We start from the raw sequence: 8927 nt of genomic DNA, 5'->3' as shown, positions 1-8927 counted from the left end.
AGAATAAGTTCTTAAATTTTAAGAAATCTGTTCATAAACGAATTCGAAAAGTTTTGAACATGTTTAAGAAAAGTTTCTTAGATTTTAAGAAAAGTTTCTTAGATTTTAAGAAAAGTTTCTTAGATTTTAAGAAAAGTTTCTTAGATTTTAAGAAAAGTTTCTTAGATTTTTAGAAAAGTTTCTTAGGTTTTAAGAAAAGTTTCTTAGATTTTAAGAAAAGTTTCTTACATTTTAGATTTCTTAAATTTTATGATTTTTTTCATAAATTTCGTTAAAATTTAAATGAAATGTTGCTTAAATTTTATGAAACAAATCATAAAAACTATGAATTTTTTTTTAAATTTTTATGATTGTTTTCATAAAATGTAATACACTTTTCATTAAAATGTATGCATTTATTTATATAAATGCATATAATATACATTACCATTCCAAGCATTTAATTTGTTCCTGAAAAAAATTGTATTCCAATCAAACAAACAGCCAAAGAAAACAACCCAAAATCTGAATCAAACAAATGAAATAATTTTTAAAAATAAAAGAAATGATTGAGTTTAAACGTAATAAAAATGTTTTATTGGTCACTGTCACTGTACATTAATTTTTAAATTTAATTTTTCTTTTTTAATTGATGCATCATCTGGAAAGATAAAAAAAAGTTTGTATTAGTAAAATGACTATGTCATATTTGGTTCAAAAAATCGAAATAGGAGGTAGAATTATCTTTTACCTTATTGTAATCGGCAGCATTAGGCTCTGCAGCTGAAAGAAAAAACAATACAAAATTGAATAAGTTGGGGAAAGATCACAATATAAAAAATTTAGGTAGATACATCATTGTATAGAATAAAACAAAATTAAAACAAAATTTAAATATTTAAAGGAATTAAATAACAACAACACTTACTAAATTCTATGTTTTCCAAACATGATGTGTTTGCTTTATTCTGCAATGACAACTTCGGAATGTACTGGATCTGTTGCAAACAGCCTTTAAGATGGTTTTTACGGAGCAGTATTTAGTGCCCTTTTGCCGGTTTTATTATAATTCGCTTTTTTGCGAAAATAACATGGTCTCAAATTGAAGATTGAAGACTCATTTCACAAAAGTATCTAAATTATGTACCTATAACAAAAAAATTTAAAATATATTTAATATATAAAAGAAAGAAATGTTTAACATATTATGTTTTTATACTTATCTAAGTATATGAGAAAGAGGCAACGTGAACCAACAATAATTTCAACTGTTGAATGTCTTATACTCTTCAAAATTGTTTACGTGGTTTAAAATGCATAACACATAATAAATATTGTTTTTTATTCACAAATTTGTTTCGGCAACGACCGTCCACTTTGAATATCAGATGTTAAACTAAATCCGCAGAGAAATCCTTCTAAGGCATAGATTCAAAACAACAGTTATTATTTTCTAGATTGATAAAAAAATACATATACTTTAAGAAAATATACTTAAAAACTCAAAAGGTAAGAATTTTTTCATAAATTATATGTATACTTTCATAAAATTTAATGAATTAATTCTTAAATTTTGGAAAAATATGAATTTCGAACTTAAAAAGTATGAACAGATTCTTAGATTTTAAGAATAAGTTCTTAATACCGAATGCAGGATAACGGTAAAATTTTCGTTATTTTTCAATTAATGAAAAAATACATTCATTTTAAGAAAAAATACATTCATTTTAAGAAAAAATACATAAAAACACAAAATTTATGAACTCCTTACAAATGTAATTTTAAAAATAGATTTTTCTCAATTTTAGAAGGGAAAAAAGTCAATTTTAAAAATTATTTTAACTCAAAATACAACTGAATGGAAAATAATAGTGAATTTCATTCATAAAAGTATGTCCAGATTCTATGATTCAGCAAAATATTCTTTCAAACTGGAGCTAGAAGTTTATGAGTTTATTCATAAACCTTCGTATTTGTTCTTAAAAAAAATTCATTAAAATGTTTTCCATGGGAAAATTTTTATGAAAACTGATTCTTAAGTTTTATGAATTTTTCTTAAATCTAAACTTTTTTTTTAAGAATTTTTGCTTAAATTTAATGAATTTTTCTTAAAAATGTATGAATTTTGGTTTATGAACAAGATTCATAGTTTTTAAGAATAATAATTTTTTCAGTGTAGTGTTGGAAACTTCAGTTTGTGGCAATGGTCCTTGAATTGTCCAGCCAAATACAGTTTCTATTGCTGTTAGTTTATCGGTGATTCGCTTATATTTGTCTGTAGCAAATTGCCAGTAGTAATCAGCACCAATTAGGAGACTTATGCCTTCTTCTGGTATATTTCCTAAAATACGAGAATCTGCTAATGGTAAACCATTTAATGATGTTTCTAGCAATTGACTCGGGGGCGCAGCGAGAGCATCAACACAAATTTCGGGTACTTCAATCGCTTCAACAATGAACGTACGATTTGGCTGCGTAAGATTATTTTTACCTTATTACATAACCGGTTTGGCTTAGGCTTATCACTTCCAAATGATATTATACTCAAATTGTGAGAACCGGTCGGTGACAAATTAATGCAGCGAGCAACAGATGATTTCACAAAAGACATTTGGCTCCCACCATCCATGACAAATCGAATAAACAACTCTCTGTTAGAAATCCCGTTTCCAGCAAATGCACAAGCAGTCTGTAATAAAACACTACATGACTGTCCAAGTGTTTGAGCAGTGTACAAATTAAAAGTATTTTGACTCGACGATGGCATACTTAACTGTTTCGATAATTGTGACGTAGACTCAGCTGAGCCACTAATTCTACCATTACCTTGTTTTGCTTCGTTAATTCTGGCTATGAACAGAGGATCGCACATGCTTGTTGCGTGTCGCCCATTGCAAGAACTGCAAATAACTCGTTTTACCTTGCAGGTTTTAGAATTGTGTCCCTTCGTACAGCAACGGAAACACCTACCATCAGTGCGAAGTAGTTCTTTTTTTTAGATAAGTTCGGTAAACAATTACATTCGGTGGTTGCGTGATCTTTACTTTTACATAATCTTTTTTATCAAAAAACAAAGCCGACTTCCATGTATAAAAACTGCGTTTTATGGTATTTCTAGTAGTTTATATGGCCAGAACTAAACGAAATTGAAATGGGACCATACTGCAGGCACCAGCTATCCAATACAAAAAGAATTATCAAAAATGGTTCACTCAGTCCAAAATTATGAGGTTGTTATGCCCACATTACCTTACAACCTAACCCACTGTTCCTACTGCATACTAACTATGCAGAATGGCAGTTGTGTGTCACACTTAATGTGACGCAACGCTCAGTGGGCCAAGCCAACTTCCAGAATGCAACTCAGTAGGTCAAAGCTGAGTAATGCATTTTGGAAGTTCTTAAAGAAGTTCCAGGTTGGTCTATGGAACTGCAGTGAGTCCGATTGTAACCATTAATCTAAACGGTTGTTTCAATAAAACGTCATCGAAAGAATACTTTAACATTGGCGCAGCCGGTCCGCGAACCTCGATTTTTAATAATTTCATCTCGCGAACTAACTAAATTTTTTTTTTGTTTTCTGTTTTTTTTTTCTTCGTAAAAAAAAATAATAAAAAAAAATAAAGTGTTTTGTATGACGTTTCATACTTACGTGAAGAGTACGCACAAATAAAATCAATATCAGGTGGTGTGGAAGAACAGATAAAAATAATTATACATATATTTATATCAGCAGAATACACTACTTAAAGGATAGACTCAAATTGTGTGCAGGTAAGTATTGTATTTTTTTTGTCTCTTTTATAATTTTGCTACAAAATACTAAAATGAGTTGTAAAAAAAATGCTAAAGTTGTTGGATCTTCTTTATTCAATCAACGATCCAAGCAAACAAAATTTGTAAATTTTAAACAAACATACAACCGGTTAAATGACGGCTCCCCCCAGTCCAGTAGACAATTAAATAGGTTCTCAAAGAAATTCATTACATGTGAGTTCTGTGGAGAACAAAACCACACCTATATTAATTGTCAAATACGTTACAGAACATCATTCTGCTACACTTGCAGAACTTTTGAGCATAAACAGAATAGTTGTCCCGGCGCACAAAAAATAGTGACGCAAACAACTAAAGTGCCTAAAGTTAAGTGCATGTGGTGTTCTAGAAAGGGGCATTTGGAGGAAAATTGTTTCTCTAAGAGAAAATATTTCAAAGTTAAACGATTAGATGGCCAGTTAAAACCTTTAAACTGCGCCCCGAAAACTTTGCCCTCCAAAATTACAACGCCAAAAAGTCTCTCTTCACAAATGATGATATCATCAAAATTATGCAGTCAAGCACCGCATATGATATCATACACTAAATCTGAAGACACTTTTGAAATTAATAAATGCAAAGCATTGAACTCAGGCAACGAGAAACGGCAAACACAAAAAAAGAATGCAAAACTTCATTCTATAGTGTCAAATTGCTTTTCGTTTCCTAAATCAAAACAAAAAATGAAACAGAAAACATATGGGTCAAAATTTAACCTAGGTCAGTTTGATCTATGGTTACTCATTATGAATATTTATTTTGTTTTGATAGAGTGTATTGGGTTAAAATTGTTGTATCTCTGGCGTTTATGTCTAGAAAAGTTTAAACTTCTTTATCGTTCTATCAAGAAGAAGAAAACAAATAAAGAATACTTTAAAAACACTCGTAAGTACAAAGTGTTTATTGAACTGCCGGTGCCATTTGTCAAGGCAAGTAAGATACTCATCCTTGTCGAGAAAGGGGCAGATTCAAAACGTTCAAAATATGGTCAACCAAAACCGAAACTGTCAGGCAGCGAAGGTTTGACTAATAAAATAAGATTTGATAGAAAAACAAAAAGAGTAAATAAAAGTAAACACAAAGTTGCTAACAAAAACTCAAACAAGTAATTTCTATTCAAATACTTATATTTTCAAAATTTGCACTTAAAACTTTTTGGTTTGGAATAAATAATAATGAATTCTTTCATTTCAGGAAACATAGAACTTTTTTTTTCTCTCTTGACAGCTAGCTCAATAAAAAATTGGTAACAAAAATGAAAAGACTAATAAATATATCAATCGTATAATATTGTAAAACGATTAAAAAAATAAGCTAAAAAAAAATTGTTAAAAACCAATTAGAGTCCAAAAAGCAAAGAATTTTAAAATTACCCAAAAATAAACAACAAGTTGATTTCTAATAAACATATGTAAATCTACATAATACAAATATATGTTTGTTTTTTTATAATTATATACTAGCTAAATTTAATACTAATACTAAATATTTATGAAACTATAATGCAAGAAGTACTTAAAAATTATTAGAAAAATAATGAAAAAATATTATGAAATGTAAAAATAGTATAAATTTGGAAAGAAAGAATTTATATATAAAAAAAGTATTAAATTTTATAAAAAAAAACATCAAATTAAAATATTAAATTTTTATTTAAAAAAAAAAAGCAAAAATATTATGAAATGTGAAAATAGTGTAATTAAAAAAAAAAATAAAAGTTCCGTATTAAATTTTATAAAAAAAAGATATTTAATAAAAAACTATTACGTACGTAAACTAGTTCTAAATTTGAAGTGAAATTTTTATATAAAAACTAATTTAAAATAATGGTCAAGTTTATGTTTGGGAAAGGTGCTGTGGACTGTACAATGTACATAAAATGTTCTGCCAGTACTAGAGATACAAAATCGAGTTCCAGGGGGGAGGGGAACCGCCTATCTTTATCTCTGCCTCAAACACACACTATTGCTCACATAAAAGCTACCACATTTAACCACAATGATGTTTCACCCATGCCAGGAAGCTGTAAGATCTAAGGGATATTTTACTCGAATTGAAGTAGTTACAAGCATCAACATACTAGATGGCAAGCTCAGCCGTATTAGTTGAAATGTAGTTTAACTCAAAGCCGAGATTACATGTCGAACTGCACAACAGTCACCTAATAGGCAACAGTGCTGATGTCGGCGATCCCGGTCCTGCTTAAAATACCTTCTGGAAACATTCAACTTCGATAAAATAAATCAATACCCTTCGAAGATGTTTATACTTCAACATCATCAACCCAGAATTGTTGTTATACTTCAATAATAAAAATGTGTTAGAAGCTTAAGCAATTGCATCTTGTGCGAGATGAGATATAGAAATGGCAATTGGTTCTCCCGAGTTGAAGCAGACTGAAGTCAAGGCTAATAATTCAGTACCTACATGGAAACGACAATCATCGACTCCGCAGCAAGCCGTTAAACAACACCAAACTTGAACAAACTGACCGAGCAAAAATATAAATTTAAATTAATTCAAAATATTAACTAATTAATTAAATAAGAAAAAAAGAAATTTACAGAAAGAGAAATACAAACATGTTAGTTGTATTGAAATTAAAAGATAAAAAAAGATACACTGTTAAAAAAAAAGAATTAATTGTAAATTGTTAGAATTAAGCTGTAAGAATTAAATAAAGAAAAACACTCCAGTTCCAGAGACCTGGCTTGAGCTTCCTAAGGGGGGAGGAATGTTATGCCCACATTACCTTACAACCTAACCCACTGTTCCTACTGCATACTAACTATGCAGAATGGCAGTTGTGTGTCACACTTAATGTGACGCAACGCTCAGTGGGCCAAGCCAACTTCCAGAATGCAACTCAGTAGGTCAAAGCTGAGTAATGCATTTTGGAAGTTCTTAAAGAAGTTCCAGGTTGGTCTATGGAACTGCAGTGAGTCCGATTGTAACCATTAATCTAAACGGTTGTTTCAATAAAACGTCATCGAAAGAATACTTTAACAAGGTAACAAACATAAAAAAAAAAAAAAAAAAAAATACAGACGAATTGAATACCTCCTCCTTTTTGGAAGTCGGTAAAAAGAAGCACGTATGTTCATGCTCTCCTGCCGTAAACAGCCCCACAGCGGTTTTGACTTGTCGAGAACTCGTACCTGGTTGATGCTGAACACGAGCAGAGTTACCTTTTGCTTCATTCGCCTTTTCTAGAGCTTCGACCTCTCGTTTGAGAAATGTTAGTAGAGAATTTACCTGTTTATCGCCGATTGACTTTGTAGAAGTGGTTTCAGATGCCGATGTTGAAGCTAAGTCGTCCATATTTTCGTCTGAGTTTTCGACCTGATGATTGCCAGATAGACTGTGGTAAAAACGATAGAAATCCACACGAAGATCATTCGGATTGCATCGGAGAAGCACACCTTTGAGCATCACAAAATATTGTATCGAAGGAACACCCAAAGATGTCAGAGATCGAGTTGCGGTTAGAACCGATGTATACAATCGTCCCAGCCCAACAGAATCTGTTTTAGAACTTACTGGTTGTGTTGATAAAAGCTGCTGCATTGTATGGTCGATTATTTTTTCGTGATCTCCGTACTCCTCTTTGAGCAACTCAATTGCAGAATTATAGTTGGCTTCTGTAGGCGTTAGGCCAGCTAATGTTTCTGCAGCTCTTCCATACAGTGACGTTTCTAAATAATTAAACTTATCGATGGTCGTTAGTGATGAATTTTCATGAATTAAGGTACGATAGTGCTCCCAAAATGGAACCCAGTCTTTATAATCACCTGAGAATCTTTTAGGAAATAATTTTTTTAACTTTACCGCATGTTGCATCGTATTAGGAACAGCTGTAGAAGTCTCGTGGACACGTGATGCTTCTGGAAGTGGACCTGTTTGCAGTAGTCGAATTTTTGACAATCTATGCTTCAACCGCGTGATTACTCCAATTGCCTTATCGTTATAGTCAGCCACAGCTTCTGATTCCTTTACGAAGTCTTCGGGTTTAATCAAAGACTTGACCTCGTTGTTTGCTTTAAGTAAACTTTCATGCGAGGAGAGCAGACGATCCAGAAATACCTCAAGCTCCTCCTCGATTTTATCAAGATTTTCTGCGTTGGATTTAATTTCAGATTCTTCAGAAATTAAATATTCGTTTGCTGCCTTCACAAGCTTGGTCACTTGAACAGGGTAGGATGAACGGCTTGCTAAATCCATCTAGGAATATGATAAACGTAAAATGTTATCTTAAATTTAGAAATATAGTTCGAGAAGTTTTAAAGCGTTTCTTTAAATTAATTAAACTGTAAAGCTCCCGGGTTTCGGCACCAAAATGTAAAATATTATCCCAGGAACAAGTTAAATTTCGATTTTAGGTTTGAAATAAAAAAACGACAACCTTTACTTGTAAGAATTTTATATTAATTTAATTTTAGAATTCATTTTTACATACTTATATGGTCTTAATTTTAAGGTTAACGAATGTCAAGTAAAAACAATATTCAATTTCTAATTTCTACTCTTTCAATTAACATCGAAAATCATTAAAGTTAACGAAGGATTAAATTTAAAGGTGCAAACAAAGGAATGTACTTAATATTTTTCAACAACTAAGTCTAGAATGTTGTCCGCGCAACCAGTACATTTCTCTTAATTTCATATTTAACTGATCACATTTATCATTTCCGTGTCTAACGCGGAAAATTCTGTTCTCTAGATATTCTCTAAGAATGGTAAAGAGTCCTTCAGGTAGGACTTGTCTTAATTTAAATTTGAGACTCTCGTGCCATACTTTATCAAAAGCTTGAGACACATCTAAAAAGACCGCTGAGCAAATTTTCTTTTCTTCAAGAGCTTTCTCAATGACATCGGTGATTCTATACACTTGACCAATGCTTTTAAAACCGAACTGGTGTTCAGGTTATTATTTTTTGTTTTTAGGATCCTTATTGACCGCAAAATAGAAATAAAATTAAAACAATAATAAAATAAAATTAAAAAACAAACTTTTTGATTTTAAATTAAAACAATTTTGAATTTTATTTTAAATCGTATGCATTTCGGTTCTTAACAGCGAAACCATCTTCGGCGAATGACACTTTTTGTTTTTTACAAGAATGATAACAATG

General features: G+C 31.0%; 1 long non-coding RNA gene across 1 annotated transcript; it reads right to left on the bottom strand.

Annotated features, from left to right (window-relative positions):
* Nucleotides 1-552: 552 nt before the first annotated feature.
* LOC129906957 (uncharacterized) lies at nt 553-1427 on the bottom strand. Its single transcript, XR_008770903.1, has 3 exons — nt 908-1427; nt 731-762; nt 553-640 (listed from the first exon to the last, which is right to left on the bottom strand). It is a non-coding gene; the product is annotated as an uncharacterized LOC129906957 (long non-coding RNA).
* Between the last annotated feature and the right edge of the window lie 7500 nt (nt 1428-8927).

This window comes from Episyrphus balteatus, chromosome 1 (genome assembly GCF_945859705.1).
Source record: "Episyrphus balteatus chromosome 1, idEpiBalt1.1, whole genome shotgun sequence".
NCBI lineage: Eukaryota > Metazoa > Arthropoda > Insecta > Diptera > Syrphidae > Episyrphus > Episyrphus balteatus.
Note: the sequence above shows the minus strand (reverse complement) of the source record. Positions and strands in the feature narration are given on the sequence as shown.